We start from the raw sequence: 17,728 nt of genomic DNA on the forward strand, positions 1-17,728 counted from the left end.
TCCTTCAGTGGGCATTGTATCTGGGCGTGAAAGTGATTTGTAAGTAAATTGCTGTATGAGTGTTAGGTGTGATTAGCATCTGGGTAATGATGTATTTCTGTGCTATGTATGTGAGATGGCTTGTCTTAAGTATGAGTAGGTGTTTGTGGATCCTTAAGGGTGATTATGGAAATGTAGGGTGGTGGTTAAGAGCACAGGCTGTGTTGTCTGGACTGGAATCCTGAACCCCCTATGTACTGAAGATGTGATCTTGACTAAGTTAGTTAACTCTGAGCTTCAATCTTCCTATCTTTAAGATGGGAGTGATGAGTGTACACAGGATTACTGTGAAGTTAAAATAAGCAAAGTTATGAAACACTCTTAGAACAGCCCCTGGCACATAGTGAGCATTCAACAAATGTTTTTTGTTTTGTGTTTTCTGTGTACACATGTTGATTTCTCAACCCCTTCGAAGGAGGAATGCCATCTTGGCCCATCTTCCACTGAGGAGGGGGAGATGGTTGGGTGGGTCTGCCTGCCCTTTACATCTGTTTGCAGACACCTACTGAGGGGGCCTAGGGTGCTTGAGGAGGCTGGGGTCATTCTTTTTCCATGAGTCCAGAGCCGGGGCCCTATTTTCAAGGGGACCCTGGGGAGGGGTAGGGTGACACAGCTAGCTCTTATTCCTTCCAGGCTTCCACGACACTCCTGGGGGTGGTAAGCCCCAGACGCTCTGCTGGGTCACTCAGATAAAATGTCAGCTGAGCCCACAGGGTGGACTGAGCCATTGAGGATGGAGTTGGGGAGAAAGAAGGTCACTCTCTGAACTCAGTTCAAGCTGGCAAGAGACCAGGGCAGTGGGGGAGGGGCACTGCAGGCGAAGGTCAGAGAGAAGCATCAGGGCAGCTTCCGGTGGTATAAGCCTAATCTCCCCATCCCTTCTGAAGGGGTCAGCCTGACCTCCCACCTACCTCACTCTCAGCTCTTGCCGTCTTTCCTGATCCTGGTGCGATGGCTCTTCTCCTGAAGAGGGGTGCAGGAGACACCTCTGCAGGATGCTGCACTGCCAGGCTGGTTGAGCAGGTTTGGGAGAGGGTGGGAGGAGCCCTGACTTGGGAGAAGGATCTGGGCCTAGGATAGAGCTGACAGAGCCAGGTTCCACAGGGTGCCAGCACAGGCGCCAGCCTGCAGAGGGGAGTAAATGGGCCCACCTGGAGAAGGATGGAAGCACTGAGTTGGGCTGACCCTCCTGCCTCAGAGACACAGCCCCCAGTGTAAACCCTATGTCCAGGAGACCTGCAGAAATCTGAGGTTCTGAATTCCAAAATGGGTTATGTGGTAGGTGAGTGTTTGTGGGAATCACAGGGCAAAGTAACTTGGAATGAGATATACTTACACTACTTCCTCCACAGAGCGTGCGCACCCATACCCCTAAAATCACACTCAAGGGCTCGTATGTCTATCTAATCACATAGGCACAAGCACACACAGAGTCACATGCATTGCCTGAAGGCAGGTGCACACAACCACGTACACCCAGAAACACAGATAATCACAGGGACATTATGGGAACCCAGAATGCTTTCTCTCACTTTAAGAAACCAGATACGGAGTTCCCGTAATGGCTCAGCAGAAACAAATCTCACTAGCATCCATGAGGACTCAGGTTTGATCCCTGGACTCACTCAGTGGGCTAAAGATCCAGTGTTGCTTTGAGCTGTGGTATAGGTCGCAGACAGCTCAGATCTGACCTGACATTGCTATGGCTGTGGCTGTGTCATAGGCTGGAGGTTAATAGTTCCCATTCGACCCCTAGCCTGGGAATCTTCGCATGCCACGGGTGCGGCCCTAAAAAGACAAAAGAAAAGAAAAGAAACAGATCCTGGGATCTTAAAAAGTGTGGCCAAGGTCCACCTTTGGGGTTTTCCAAAAAGAGACTCTCTTGAGGTTTTTCTCTCCTAAAAAGCCACGCTTAGCTAATGCCCTACAGCACCCACTCCCTCCCATGTGCATTTTGTTCCTTTGTAAAGTGGCTGGCCTTCTAGCACTGTCACATCAGTGTACTCTCTTGAGGTCTGACCCAGCCTGGAACTTTGGCTTGAGGGCTCCTGGAGGGTGGAGCCAAATCTTCCCCCATCTGATCTCTGCCTCCAGGAGTGCTGCCTTAGAAAGGGTCTCCGAGTTTCAAGGGGAGGCCAAGAAAAGTGAGATGGAGGTGGGCAGGAGGGCCATGGGGCTGGGGAGAACCTTGGAGGCGAACTATGATTCAGGCAGGCACCTCACACCAAACTCAGCCACTCTGATACATATGCTTCTTATAACCCCAGACACCCTCACCTCAGGGGGCTGTGCGGAGTGGGAAGGAGGAAGGGAAGGCAGGGCAAGTTGGAGGAGGTGGCAATATGGGCATGCCAGAGGGATGTGGGGGCAGTCTTCAAGTTTGTTTTTGAGGGGTAAATGTTTTATTGAATTATAAAATATCCAGATAATGTATGAATTATGTATGTACTTTATGATTTATTACTATATATGAATACAGAACTCAGTGAATTTCCACAGAGTAGACACACTCATGCAGACAGTATCCTGATCAAAAAGTAGAATATTATCTGTACCTTTGCGCCCTCGTTCCAGGCATGATACCTTATTCTGACTTCTCAGACCATAAATTAGTTTTGCCTATTTTTCTCCTTCATAGAAATGGAATCATAGAGTATTTTAACTTCTGTGTTTAGCTTCTGTCACTTTAACATTACAGTTCTGAGATCTATCTGTCCTGTTGTGCTGACACAGCTTTAAATACTATTTGTACCTGGAGATGCACACACACTTTATAAGAGCTCACACACAGCCAGGCTCATGCATATATGGTTGTGCTGCAAGTATGCACACTTAAACTCACACACAAGCACACACACACACTCAAATGTTCATGCACATGTGCACATTCTCGTTACACTCACATATGTGATTATCACGCACACAGATATATGTGTGTATAAATACTCATATCCAGATATTCATGCTTATACACACCCTCACCAGTTCTCTCTCTCTCTCTCTCTCACACACACACACACACACGCACATTCTCAAGATAGGAACATTCTACGTACCTTGGTTTTCCCACTTGCATGCGCATGCTCATACCATGCACCCTCAGGCTTGTGCGTGGCACCCGTTTCTCGCACACCCATGCCCACTCTCACATGCTCAGGCCAACCCCCAGCTTCTTTGGCTCAGGCTCTAAAGAGACAGAGGAATGTGATCAAATCGACAGCTGAAAACTGTCCTGAGAGCAAAGCTGTACTTTGTTGAGAAATCTGAGCCCTTATTGGAGGGCTACAAGTGTTTGTGTGTCTGGAGGCTGTGGGGAGAAGGGAGGTGGCGGGGTGGTCTCCCAGGGCGCCTGTGGCTATTGGGCTGGTTCCATTATAAAAAATGATGAAAGGACCAGAGCAGTGAGAGCATGGCTGTGAGTAAATAAAGCTGCCACCTTTGACCCTTGGAGGCCAGGGCTCATCCCAGAACGAATGCTCATTAGGGAGGGAGGTGCTCAGGCCCAGCCCAAGTTCTCTAGCACCCAAGGCTCAAGGCCAGACTCCCAAGGGGGAGGGGGGGGACCTGAGCCCATGCATGATGGGGGGGGACATATAAAGGAAGTTAGGGGGAGGGGAAAGGAGTAGGGGATTTGGGAAGGAGGTTGGGGACATTCGGTGGGGAGGGGTGGGAACAGGGAGGAGGGCTCTGACTTCTGGCTCTCTCCCTCTCTCTGTCTCCCAGCACCTCTTCAGGTCTCTTTTGCTCCTGGACTCCCAAACAAGCATATGTCCCCTTCTCGTGTTTAAGGCTTGCTTTGCTTGTTTTTCTAATCACCAGGAACTACTGGCAAACAGGGGTTAGCAAAAATAACAAACACAGGCAAACTACAAAGTCGCTAGGAATTCCAGAAAGGTTGAGAAGTGGTCCATTCCGGCTTTGACAGAAATGAGAGTGTTGCTGGGCCTGCGCCCCCACCCCTGCTGTGAGCCCCTCCTGAACCCCCTCCCAGGAGGTCTGTCCAGCTCAGCACTCACTTGGCGGGGCACAGGCTCTGCTTTGGAGAAAAATGTCTGGGTCAGTGGCAGTGAAATGGTCATCACCCCAGCTTGCTGTCCTTATATGTGCTTGTCTGCACAGAGCACAGAGTTGGCTGCATGGATAAATAAGTGAATAAATGGATGGGTGGAAGAATGAAAGACGGTTTCTTGGTAATTAACCTCCGTGGGTCTGGGTTCAAAAGTTCTTCAAAACATATGTGGGGTTGGCTCACTGCAGAGTCAGGAAGGACCCTCAGCCCTTTCCAGGCCTCCTCCTTCTCTTCTCTCTGCAGTCGACCCTCAGGACTGCTTCTCTGCAGGGCTGACATTCACTTTACTCTATAGGCAGCTTGGCTCCTAGAGGCTCCCTTGGTCTGGTCCCCAAGAGAAGAAAATGCTTTGCAGTCTGGCTCTCAGAGAGCTCTGCCCTGCATGTCTCTCCATCCTGCGTGGACCCAGTAGTCACTCCCTTTGCTTCTCCCAGGGGACACTAGGTAGGTCCTGGGAAGTCTTGCCTTAGCTTTTTTTTTTTTCTTGCACTCACAGCATATGGAAGTCTCCAGACCAGGGAGCGAGCTCACACCACAGCTACAACCTAAGCCACAGCAGTGACAACACCAGATCCTTAACCCACTGATCCACCAGGGAACTCCACCTTGGCTAATTATAATCAGAGTGATAATAACAATGAAATAAACACAGAAACTTTCACCAAAAGATAAGAACACTCCCAGGTTTATATGTGAGGGACATTTAGGGAAAGGTGACAGGAGATAGACCACGAGCCCTCCACCCCTGCCACCCCATCTGTGCCTAACTTAGCAAGAGGGATAGGCAAAGACAGTGCCAGAAAAGCATCTCCATTTTCATGTAAGCCTGGAGACTTGTGTCTGGAGCTGCAGTCTTGAACTGGAGGGAGGGATCACTGGAGAAATCCAGTAAGAACACACTCTAAGTGGGACAAGGCTTGCCCGGGGGCCAGTCCTTGGCTGGGGGAGCTGCCTCTGTCCAGTGAGACATTGCCTGTAGCCAAGTGCCCAGAACCTGGCCCCTCTTTATCCACCAGGCACAAAGCTATTTCCCCCAAATCCCTGGTGGAGACTTCATTTGGTCTTTGTCCCCGAAGGGAGTGGAAGCTGAACCCCCCTGAGGTAGCAGGAATCTGAGGCAGCTGAGCCCCATGTGTCAGCACTGGATTCCTGGTCTGTACCAGAGGGCCCCTCTTGGCCAAGTCTCTTTGGCCTCGTCAGCAGAGATGAGGGAGAGAGCCAGGTGGGCTCAGCTTCAAAACCATCCAGAGACCAGAAGACACAGGCATCACAGAAATCAAACACTATTTCCTGCCTCCTGTCTTAGAATTCCCTTGCTCCCCCCTCCAACCCAAATCACAACCAATTTTATTGAGAAGTTACTCTAGGCCGCACACTCTTATGTGGATTTATATGAATTAACTGATTTAATCCTCACAATGATTCTAGGAATAGGTGCCATTATTATCCCCATTTTATAGATAAGAAAATTGAGGTCCAGAGATGTTAAGTTACCAGTCTAAGGTCATCCAGTTTGTAAGCAGCTGACTGAAATTGGAACCCAGGCAGTCTGGCCTTGAGGGAGCTGGTAAGGATAAGCAGCTGGTTGGAGCTGGCTGGGAGATGGGGAGGCCCAGATTCAGGGCCACGTTCAGGAGTTGACCAGAAGGTGGTACCTGTTCCCATTTAGCTGACCTGGATCTCTGACCTGGGGCAGATGTAGTCCTAGTGCCTCTGTAAGCAGCACCACTTCTCTCTGTGGATGGGGAGGTGGAAAGACTTACACCCCTCGCCTTTCCCCATTTTACTGAATTTCTACCTCCTATAGAAAAAATTCCATCATTGTTAAATACCAACTATTTATATCAATCCTGATGGTTCATCCCTTGATCCTTATTAAGGTTAAGACCTGTATTTTTTGGGAGACGTAGTCAGTAAAAACATATAATCTTTTTGTGAATTTAAGAAAAAAATTTTTTTTGGTCTTTTTAGGGCAGCCCCCGTGGCATATGGAGTTTCCCAGGCTAGGGGTCCAATCAGAGCTACTGCTGCCAGCCACAGCCACAGCAACGCAGGATCTGAAATGCGTCTGTGACCTACACCACAGCTCACGGCAATGTTAGATCCTTAACCCCTTAACTAGTATCCATGAGGATGGAACCCCCATCCTCATGGATACTAGTCGGATTTGTAACCCGCTGAGCCGCAATGGGAACTCCTCTAAGGGTGATTTTTGACTAGTAAGGCATTGACTATACATTTTCTTGGGATATTTTTATACTGCTTAGTACCTTCCCCTAGGAACATGGCATGTCCTACACTTGTCTGTGTCTCAGTTAGCAATTTGAATGGCTGTGTAGTATTACTTTGTACTGATGTTCCCTAGCTGGCTTAACCATTTCCCTCATGTTGGGTATTTGGGTTGTTTCCAGGGTTGAGCTACTATAAAATTGCTGTTGTAAACATCTTTGTACAAATTACTTTTTTTTTTTTTTGTCTTTTCTAGGGCTGATCCCACGGCATATGGAGGTTCCCAGGCTAGGGGTCCAATCGGAGCTGTAGCCGCCAGTCTACACCAGAGCCACAGCAACGCAGGATCCGAGCCACGTCTGCAACCTACACCACAGCTCATGGCAACGCCAGATCCTCAACCCACTGAGCAAGGCCAGGGATCGAACCTGCAACCTCATGGTTCCTAGTCGGATTCGTTAACCACTGAGCCATGACAGGAACTCCTGTACAAATTTTTATTTCCTTGGGATATGATCCCCAACGTGGGATTATCTGATCAAAGGATATGAACAGTATCATGGTTTTTGTTACATACTCCAGGGAGAATGAGGCCAATTTACAGCACTACCAGCAACATAGAAAGAAATATCTACTTTTCCCTGAACAAAGCCTTGAGCGGCTTGAACACTTGAAAGGGTAACTTGTTCCTAAGGTAAACAAACCACAGTACTGGAGGACAAAAGAGGGAGTTTGAGAGCACAGGGTACTGAAGAGACCCCATCCTGCAGCCCATGAAGCAGGCTTCTCTGGCCTGTGACTGCCCTGCTGCCTCTGAGTCCCTCTCAAACCCAGATGCCCCATCAGCATGTGAGCCCAGTTTATTTCTATTTATTTAGCATATGTTTGTTTAGCATTTATTATGTGTCAGGTGGTATTCTAAGCACTTTACAAATATTAACTCATTTACTTCTTATAATGAGCTCATGAGACAGATCCTATTATTATTATCATGTCCATTTTATAGAGGAGGAAACTGAGTCATAGAGAAAGTTGCTGTAGATCACATAACTAGTAGGATTTGAACTCAGGCAGTCTGGCATTAGGTTCTGAACTACCATGCACTGCTCACTTGACCAGGGATAGGCACTTCAGCTTGTAGCTGCCCTTCTTTTTCTGGGTCCTCCAGGAAAGGAAGACCCTAAATCTTCCTGTCCCAGGTTTAGGGCCTTCTTACACTGACCTTCTAATTACCTCCTCCTGAACAGCCACCATCTGTTGGACCCTGCCATGTGCCAGCCTTCAGGCTAAGCACTTTTATGTGTTTTCATCACTTTTAATCCTCACTATAACCACACAAGGAAGGTAGCATATCTTTATTTAATAGAGAAGGAAATCAAGGATCAGAGAGGTTAACTGCATTGCCCAAGATCACACAGCTGCTAGAATGGCAGAGGAAGACTTTGAATCCATGCCTCTGGTCTTTCTATCATACTTGGCTCCTCTCTAGTCCCCTGAAGCCCTACCCTTTACCCTAGTCCATTTCTCTTTGCCCTGATTGGTTTCCACTGAGGTGGAAAATGACCCTTTTGGTGTAGCTGTGCTGCTCTTCCTGGCCACAGCCAGGCCTGGCTTCACCAGGTCCCAAGTAGCCACCCCCAAGGAAAGTGCCATTTTTACCTTGTGCTTTTGGGACTGAGAGGCCCAAATAGCTCCTTCCTTTTCTGTTTCAAAATCCAAGCCCCTTTGGAGCCTACCCCCTAGGCTCCTACTTTCTGTCTCAGGATCTTCTGCTGGTTTACAGAGTGCAGATGGTGGGCAGGTTCTGATTCCAAGGAGTGGACCACACCCCTTTGCTCAGATTTTTGCTCCTCCGACTTCTCCAGGTCCTCTGGGATGACTCATAGCTCAGGTACCTTCCAGGGAGTGGTTTTTCCTCATCCTGCCATACAACTCTGCAAGCCCCAAATACCCTGAGCACACATTATGTGATGTATACCCACAAGGAATTCCCACCAAGGATAAAATAAGGTACTTCCCTGATCTCTGGTGGAAATTCTGGAAGATTTAATGGCAGCATCAACTGCAATAAACTGTGCTTGGCATGTTGATTGGATGTATATTTGTGTTGGTGGGTCCTTTGGTGTGAACAGGCCAACGTGTGGTTGGATACTTCTCTGTGTGCGTGCTTTTCAGTGGGAGACAGCAGAGATGCATGTCAATGATGGCCTGATGTGTTATAGGAGTTTGTACTTGTGTTTTTGAGATTGAGGGTCTGTCTGCCTGTACCCCTGAGTTGGTGTGTCTCTGGGAACACATGTACACATTGGGTAGAAGGGCTGGTGAGAAAGACTTTCGGTACCAAAAGCACTGAGAGGGATGCGTCAGGGAGACTGGACAGGAGAGGCAGAGTGGAGGGAAAGGGGAACTAGAAAAGAGATCCTGTCTACTGCTTCATAAACAAGTGAGGGATGCTATCAAAGTGGGATGCTGACTTACTTTGATAAGTCCAAAGTACGCCAGACAGATTCAGACAGGTTTGCAGCTTTCAGCAAAGTCACTTGCAGGAAAGGCAAGTCGGAGTTTTGCTGGCCTGACCAGGTGTAGCCCAAATTTTAAGGGACAGGGGACTAGAGAACACAGTAAAACATGACTGCCTCCCTCATCTTTTAGGCCCTGGGCCCACACACCCAATGGCCTCTCTCTTGAGGTAAAGACAGCTTGGCCTGGATAGAGAAGTGGGGGCAAAGAGGGAGGCTCCGGGAGGCCTAGAAAGAGGACTTGCCAGTGCCCCTCGCCCCCTGCCTGCTCCAAAGCAAAGGAACCTCCTTCTTCCAGAAGCTGCTCAAAGGTTTCGCTGACTTCAGAGGGATGGAGAAGGGAGAAATGAGGGGAAGCCTCTAAGGTAAGGAAGCTTTTGCTGAGCCTGCAGGCTACCCAGCCCCTCCCTGGTTCCTCATTACCAAGGTCCGGGGGCATGAAAGGCCTTTTTATTTGAAGGTCAAGAAGAACCCAGGGCTGTGTTAATGACCAGCCTGCACCAGGGCAAGGCCGGAGGCAGGGGACTGCCTTTCTTGACCCTGAAATCCCTTCGGCCTTTTTCTGCTGTGCCAATGGCCTATTTTTCTAGAACTTGTCTCTACTGCCTTAGTCCTGTCGTCTTGGACCCTGAAGAGGCCTCCAGAGGAAGGAAGTGAGGGAGGCAAGGAGAAGGCATCTAGTGCGTCTGAGGAACTCACCTACTGGGTCTGGGAAACTGAGGAGGGCTGGACAACATTCAGTTTCAATGACTCCCAGACCCTTAGGTATGACAAATATTTTATATAAATGTCAATGCAGTAAGAAATGTGGTGAAGCAGAGATATACCTGATGAATTAGGAAATTTACATTGTTTCATCTTTATATTGATTCTGACAATGGCTTGATGAAATAGAAGGCAGAGTCCACTTGCCTGTTTTATAAACAACAAACGCATGGGCCAGAGAAGTTAATGGATCTGTTCCAATTCACATCCCTAAAGCAGTGCGGATGGGACTCCAATCCATGTCTCTGTGACTTCAAATCTACAACAACAAGAAGGTAATTTTTAAAATGTGTGTGCTGTTTGGCCCCTTGAGAGCCTCATACTTTGTGCCTGGAGAATGTCAGCGGAGGCAGAACTTTGAACTTGGTTTGAAGTAGAAGTAGGAATTTTCTTTCTTTTTATTGTTGCTGTGGTGGTGAGGGGAGCATTGTCAGAGCCCTGCACCCAGGAGTTGGGTGCAAATGGAAAGGTGTATGAGTATTTATCTCTCTTAATATTTATTAAAATGGTTAATGGGGAGTTCCCGTTGTGGCTCAGTGGGTTATGAACCTGACTGGTATCCATGAGAATGAGGGTTTGATCCCTGGCCTCGCTCAGTGGGTTAAGGATCCACCTTTGCCATGGGCTGTGGCGTAGGTTGCAGACACAGCTCAAATCGGTTCCGGTGTTGTGGCTATGGTGTAGGCCAGCAGCTATAGCTCCAATTCGACCCCTAGCCTAGGAATTTTCCTATGCAGCAGGTACAGCCCTACAAAGCAAAAAAAATAATAATAATAATAATGGTAGCCAGCAACTGGGGGAGGGTACTATGCTAGTTTTCTTTTTTTGCTTTTTAGGGCCCCACCCATGGCACATGGAAGTTACCAGACTAGGGGTCAAGTTGGAACTATAGCTGCCAGCCTACGCCACAGCCATAGAAATGCAGGATCCCAGCTGGGGTAGGGCACTATGGATGAAGCAGATAGTAAGTTAAGGGCTTTGAACGGTGGGGTGAGAGGATTTTCCCTGTAGACAACAGTAAGAGGTTTCTAAACCAGGGAAGAACATGCCCTTTAGGGTATGAGAATCGGACCCCTCCAACAGTATGGATTCAGAGGGGCAGGGGCACAAGCTGGGACCAAACTGTTGCTGATAAAGAAGTTAAGTGGAAGAAATGAGGGTGTCAGATGAAGCTCCTGGCTTAGGGGTGGATACAAGGATGCCTCCAGAGGAGAGTTCCAAGCCAGGAGGCCCCGAGAGGAGGGTGGTTCTGGTAACTTGGGGAGAGGGTGCAGGCTGGTGGAGCCTTGAGTACTTGCCGGAAGGGCCTGCTGTGGCCATTCTTACCCAGCACAGTGGGCAGCCCCAGGCTCTGTGTTCTGAGCTTTGAGCCTCATTGAGAGGTTATTAATAGGGAGTTTGTCTGGTGTCAGAGCGCAGACATAAACTGCATTAGCATTACCCTGTAATCTTATTTGGTAAATGCTCTTGCCGCTCCGTCTCCTGTAATTGCATTGGGAAGATGCAATATTTATGAAAGGGGAGAGGGGGATGTCACTGCTTATCTTGGTGCTGCAGTAAAAGTCCAGGGAAATACCATGCGGGCTGCAGAGGCCTGGCCCCGGAGCCTTTGAGAGTGGGCAGCATGGGTGCCTAGGTCTCTCAGGGTGGCCCACCAGGCCTGCCCCCAGCCCAGAGCCTCCCACATCCACCTTCTCTCCATGGCCTCAGGCAGCAGGGCAGGAGGTATGGGTGGAGGCAGCAGCCACCTCTCCCCATAGTGTTTCTCCTCCAGAAGGTCCTGGTTGCTGCCTCGGATGCCCTGAGCCCTTCCGATAGGCGCAAGGCTCCCAGATTTGGCTCACTCTCAGGACTGTATCTTCACTGCATAACCTGAGTAGTTTGTTAAAGCTCAGGGGGCATCAGTGGAGCACAGCAGCAGGCAAGGTTCCTGGCTGGGGCAGGGTCCCAGTAGCAGTGCTGGCTCCTGGATGATCCCCAACGCCTGCTGCAGCCCCAGGCTTTCAGGTAGTAGCTCACTTCTGCTCTCCCAGGACCCTCATGACTCAATCTCCGGGATACCCCCACACATTTGGGGACAGTCCCAGGTCTCCTGCTTCTTGGTGGAAGAGGCAAGGGTACAAACTTGCCCCACGGGACTCAGAAGCATGGTCCTGTGCCCTCCGCTCCTGAACGCCCAGTCTCTGTAGCTTTGGGACGGAGCTCACAAGACGAGAAAGTCTCGCTGGTATTGGAGCACCTATGGGTGCATGTCAGTGCTGAGGGGTGAGCTGGGACTCTGCTCTGCCTTCAGGCATTTGCAGTTTAGGGGCAGGACAGATACACAGATGTGTTTCTGGTCTGTCCCTGGGAGTCCCAGGACTGGGGCAGAGGAGTTATTTCCTGCCACACAAAGGGGAGCTTCCTGTGGTCAGGGCGCTATGAGTTTGACCTCAAAAGGCTGCATGTGAGCAGTGGATCTGCCAAGTTGCTATTGTTGTCCGTGTAGGTGAAGAGCAGAACAAAAAGATGCTTGGAAACAATTGTCCAGAAAGACAGGGCATGGGGAGGGAAGCAGGTGAGTTCAAGAACCACACTGTCACTTGCTGGTGGTGGGGGTATTCTGGTGGCATCTAGGGTGAGGCTGCTGTGGAAATCTAGGATGAGAGGAAGGTGGGTGCCCAGGCAGGCTCTTCCAACTGCCTGGCCTGGGGTTGCTATGGCCCCAGAAGGGGAAGCTGGGTGTCCTTACACACCCCATTCACACCTCGCTCACACACAGCCCCACACTGCACTTAAACCACATTCACACACGCATCACCAGCACCCCACTCACTGCGCAGCGCCTGGCAGCTCTCCGTGCTCCTGCACACTCAGGCAGTGGGCTGCAGCCCTCCACACACTCATTCACCCCATGCTGGCACAGACCGTACACACCGTGCGGCCCACGTGTTACATACCTCCCTCGCTAAGGCATCCGACTGGTCTCATTTCCTGTGGCAAGTTCGGCTCCCTCCCTCTCCTGACCTCATTTCAGGCTGGGCGGGCAGGCGGGAAAGGGTACCTGAACTGAACCGAGAGCAGCTGAGAACCAGGGAGAAGGGTGGGCGGAGGAGGGCTGCAGCCCCTCCCAGTGTCAGCTCCCTTGCCCGCTATCCCATTAATCACAGTGCCGCAGTCCAGTTGGGGGATCCTGGGTGCCCAGTACCACATGCAGCCTGAGGGACAATGGGATTATTTCTGGGGGGAGAAGCCGCCTCCGGCAGGGGCTCAGGCGGCCAGTGCCTCCTTCCCTCAATCAGTCCCTCGGCACCAAGAGCGCCTGCGGCGGCCAGGGCGGTGGCAGAGCGGACACGGGTGGCGCGGGTGGCAGGGCCTGGCCAGCCTAATTCAATTAGCTGGGTCGCTGCCGCCTCCCCATAACTCTGGGCCTGCTGGGGCTCAGCTTCAGGCAGCTGCTCTTTGTGCTCAGAGCCCATGCATATGGATACAGCCCCTCCCCCTTGGACACCCCCACTCCCCCTTTCTGGCACCTGCGGCTCTGTACCCCACCCCTTCAGAGAAGGCGACCTCAGAAAAGTTGGGAAACCATTTTCAGCTTGTGGACCCAGTGTGGCCGGTTAGAGTGTGTGCGGGAAGGGAGGGAGGTGGGTTTTATCTGAGCTGGAGGGTCTGCGAGGAAGAGAGTGCACCTGTAGGTTTGTCGTCTCTGTGCAAACCTGAGAACATGTGACCTGTGGGGTTGTGTGTCTGAAGGGAGAGGTTTTGCTTTGTTCTGAATCTGAACGCAGGGTGTGTGAGTGTGGTTGAGTGTGTCTGTGGGCACCTGTGCATGAGGGCACGAAGAAGGCTTCGTGAGCATCTGTGGGGATCGTGCACAGAAGTGACTGCATTTTGTGTGCAAGGTGAGGTGCGGGTCTGTGAGTCTGGGTGCCAGAGGGTTTTGTGTCTTCACCATGGCCTTATCAGGAAAGCCTTGGGTATTGGGTGTCTGTACCCGAAGACAACGGGTGTATTGCGGGGGTCCGTGTTCAGTCAGGACAGCGTGGATCACTTCATCCCCCACAGAAGCAGCTGGGACTCCCAGACCGAGTGCATGACTGCCACCCCCATGCCGCCCCCTGGTTTTGTGATGAAGGAGGAGCCTGGTGAGTTGATTTCGAGCTTGAACTCCAGCTCCACTCACTTATTTGGAAGACACTTCCGGAACCCACCAGGCTGGCGCCAAGGCTGAGGCCACCAGAACCTCTCACTGACAGAGGGGTAAGAGCCAGCCAGGTTTTCCTTCGCCGAAATAACCGTGATTGCGGCACATCGGACGCCTGAAGCTTCTGACCTGCTCTGAGCGCCCTTAAAGTTACCAGACCTGACCATGCCAAGGTGACCCGAACTCCTGGGAGCGACCTCAAGACCCGCAACACGGCCTCGCCCGCCGCAGCCCAGCCCGCCGCAGCCCAGCCGAGGATTGAGTTCGCTGGCAGTCTGAGTTTCTGGAGCTTGAAGGTCTCCTTCCGCCCTTCCTCTGAGACCAAATCTCTGCTCCCCGAGGCGGAGGCGCGACGCATTAAGGCGAGAAGTCTGGGTGGATGTGGCCACACAGCAGGTTCGGTCCAGAAAGCAAGCGTGCCTCATTCTCGCCTTTCCTGCGGGGGAGGAGTGGGAAAGCCCGCACACCCGCAGATCGCCAAGGGAGCCTGCCAGCCCCAGGCCGTCGCTGCCAGCAGCGCTGTTGCTACAGGGAGTAGGTTCCTAGAAGGAGGTGGCGTCCTCTGAGGTCTCACCTGCGGAGGACTAGGGCTCTCTCTGCTCCCTCTCTTCTCCGGCACCTCTGGCTGAGGGCCTGGCTAAGGGGATACCATCTGCCACAGAAAATACCTCAGACCCAGCAGGACCCACCTGACAGCTGAATAGGGCCAGGGATAGAGGCTAAGGGTGGGGCAAGCTAGGGTGTGCCTGTGGCCTCCGTCCTTTCCGAAGTGCTCTACTGGGCCCACTGGGAGCTACTGGGGAAGCCAAACTTGGTGCCCTCCTGCTGTGCCTGTGGAGCCCTGATGGCAGGGCCACAAAGATCTGTCTTGCCCTGAACTTTCACCCATGCCTGCCCTACCCTTTTCTCCATTCTAGCATGGAAGACACACCCAGCCAAGAGCACTAGCGCTGGACTGTGGAACCTGAGGGTCTCTGGGCCTCCTTTGGGAGGGAGTTGATCAGAGACAGCTGAGGCCCTCACTCAATGCCCAGAGGTGATGGGACCAATGGCTTCCTTTTGGTGAGAAGCTGAGCAGGGTGGTCTAGAGGGGAGGGCCTGGACATAAGGGCCCCATCTCTCAAGCAGGCTTTGGGTTGGGGGGGGTGGGAGGAGGAAGGTGCTGGCTCCTAAGCCAGGTGACAGCTGAGATGTGTCATATTACAGAAGGTCTGTTCCCTGTCCCTCTGTCTTCAACCCATGTGGGGTCCCTCCCCTGATGGGGAAATGTCCTTCCACATTAGAGAGGTCCTCAGTAAGGACCTAGGAGGGGGCACCTGAGGCTGGCCCGGGGCAACCCCCACCACCAGCCCCGAAGAATCACCAAGCAGTGTGGCTGGAAGTAGCTTGGCTTGCTCACCCCCTCCTTCTCCATCCCAGGTTCCTGGAGACACCGCCTCCCCCACCCCCTCACCCCCAGCTTCCTCAGAGGTGGAGGGCCCTTTTGGATTTCCAAGTCCCTGAGCTGTCAGCTTCACCTGCCTCCTCCAACGGATGGTGACATTTTCTGCCCCATTCCTGAGGGAGATAAACAAGACAGAAGGGGCATCTTTGGTTCTGAGAATCCAGATCCAGTGATTCTCAATACCCTACCATGTCCCTCCAGTGACCCTACCATGGTCTGCTTTACGTTACGTGTCCCCTTACATATTTCTCAGTCTATTCTATCCTTTCCCTTGGAAATACCTATTAGGCATATCCTGTCTCCCCCTTCCCACACCCACCCACCCACACATAGCTATTTCCCCAACAATTACACTAGAAAATAAGAAACTCCTCCCACAGATGGACACAAACCATCTGCAGCACACATCATTATTATACTCACACTGTCACATAGCTGAAAGATATTCTCACCCTACTATATGCGCCTGTGATAGAGGAACAGATAGAGAAACACACACTCTTTTCCTGTTATGGAAAACACACAACCATTTGTGTTCTTACTGACATACATCCTTACACAAATCAAGTAGTAAAAATGACCCAGACTCCCTCCCTCTCTCCCAGCACCCTTACTGACATGTGTTTTGCTTTCAGTTATATCCCAATAGCCTAAGACAGTGCTATCCCAACAGTCTAAACTGATACATAATAGACAATACGTATTTTGTTGGGTAAATTAAAAAAATTATTCCTCAAAGACATGTCCCCTATATCTGCACAGCTACTCTCACTGTCATGCACTTTCACATCTGGTTTTCCCCTCATGGGTGCACAGTCCCACAAACACAAAGTAATTAAGTTATCACACACCCCTAAGCTAAAGGACAACCCCTGGCCCAGGGGTCTCTCCCAGAGCGGGGAGGGAGCCGGGTGGGATCCAAAGGGGCTGAGCCCTCCCTTTTCTCCACCCCCCGGCCTCAGCCTCAGCCCCAGCTGCTCCTCTTTTAATTGGAGGTACTTCTTTATTCTGTAGGCAAGGGGAGGGGGGCTGGGATGGCACTGGGGTTGGGAGTGGTGTTACCAGGTGGCCTCAGGGCTCAAACTCACCTAGATGTGTGCAAGACACTCCTGCAAAGCAAGGACCACGTCTGCCCAGTTTGGTGTTGAGGAAGGGGCGTGTAATGAATGGAGTCAGAAAAGCAGCATTGGAGTCCAGTCTTTGTCCCTCTCCAGCTTTTGGTGCCTCAGTTTTCTCACCTGTAAAATGGAGATAACAAAAGCCGCTTCATAGAATTATTGGGAAATGGCATGAGATCGTTACTGTGACAGAAGGTGCCTCAGACATCGCTGTGGTTTATGGGTCCTGCTTTCTTTCCCTCCCCACCTCTTTCCTAACAGGGCTACTCTGCCAGGCATGGACAAGCACTGTGGAAACACAGAAGCTGCACGGCATATTAGATCTGTATGAGTCTCCTCCCCCAATTCAGAAAACTTTCCAACTGCAGCCCTGGGCTCAGGTAACACTGCTTCCAGGAAGGGGGGGGGGTGGAGCCCAGTGAATCCTCGCCCCTTTGTCTCATCTTTCTAGGCAGAGATGGGACTGAGATGGTAACCCTGGCTCCTCAGCAGCTATCCCAGTGGGAGACAAAAGCTAAGGTTTAATGTCCTCAAAGAACTCCAGCCATAGGGAGGCCAGCCCCTCAAAACTAGACTGGGATAAAAGTTGACTCTGATAAGCGTGAGAGGTGGGTGGAAAACACGGAAGAGATCAGTCAGGCAGGCGGCTGTGAGGGCAGGGGAAAATAAGGATGTCCCTGGGTGGCTGGCTTTCCACGAGAAGAGCACCCTGACAGTCTTAGCAGACCACTAGGTGGCTGTGACTTCTGCCACCCTTAGACTGGACCACCAGGTACCCTGGACAGTTGGTGCCAGGTCTAAGGAGGTGAGTGAGGCAGATGCTCAAAGGGTTGGAACAGGCAGAGGTAGAAAACCAAGGGGGCTGGAAAGGTGCATCTGGAGGGAGAAGAAAGTAGGAAGAAGAGTGTTAGAAATACTCAGGGGTTTCCTTGATGGGCCAGAGAGTGGCAAAGAGCAATTATTCTGAGGGTAACCTAGAAAGACAGGGTTTTAACTGCAGCAGGCCAAACTACAATGGACCCAAATGTAACTTGTTGCCTTAAACGAGCAAGTCACCTGGGACCCAGCCTCAAAGGAAGATGAAGGGCCTGCCCCCATTGTTTTCAACTTCATACAGAAAAAATAATTCAGATTTGGGAGTCTCTGATCAATCCTCTTCTGTCTGTGGGATTTTGGTTAAGTTTATCCATCTCGTCAAGTCTGTTTTTGTTTTCTCTTTTAAAAATGAGATATAATTCATGTACCATAATATTCAGCCCTTTAAATCATACAATGTGTGGGGGTTTTTTTTTTTTCATATAGTCACAAAATTGTACAACCATCATCACTCTCTAATCCTGGAATATTTTCACCTCTTCT

This window comes from Sus scrofa, chromosome 14, assembly GCF_054392235.1.
Source record: "Sus scrofa isolate SSC_HxYL_T2T_F1_AM1 chromosome 14, Sscrofa_HxYL_maternal_Yorkshire_Landrace_v2.0, whole genome shotgun sequence".
Taxonomy (NCBI): domain Eukaryota; kingdom Metazoa; phylum Chordata; class Mammalia; order Artiodactyla; family Suidae; genus Sus; species Sus scrofa.